Genomic DNA, 597 nt, shown 5'->3' with positions numbered 1-597 from the left:
ATATATATATATATATATATGTATATATATATATATATATGTACATATATATATATATATATATATATATATATATTTATATATATGAGATAAAGAGAAGAAAGACTCATCATTTACAATGCATGGATGGAGAAAGAAAACAGAACAAAATAGATAAATTACATTCTGTTAGTTTGTGTATTTTTTTTTCATCTGCTGCTGCATGCATGCATGCATGCACGCATGCATGCATGCATGCATGCATGCATGCATGCATGCATGCATGCATGCATGCATGCATGCAGCTGTCAATCCTCACCTGCATGGCGTATGCAAGCCCCCTGAGACAGTCGAGTACAGGCAAAGAGAAATCACATTCTGAGTATGTTGCATCTCTGTAGGGTTTAAGGTCACCGCGTAGAGAAGCAAACGGCTGCATTGCCTCTTCTGGTGTTTTCCCCATAACAGCAACGAGAAAACTACCTAAAAGTAATACAGCATTTGTTGCTTTTTTATATGAAAATGAACTGTAGTGAACCAATACTTTACGACGGTGCATGTCGCTCGCCAGCTGTATGCGCAGACACCCCAAATACACATACACACAGCTGCAATATT

The sequence above is a fragment of the Eimeria mitis genome, genomic scaffold (assembly GCF_000499745.2).
Source record: "Eimeria mitis Houghton genomic scaffold, Emh_scaff26, whole genome shotgun sequence".
NCBI lineage: Eukaryota > Apicomplexa > Conoidasida > Eucoccidiorida > Eimeriidae > Eimeria > Eimeria mitis.
This window is presented reverse-complemented; position numbering follows the sequence as displayed.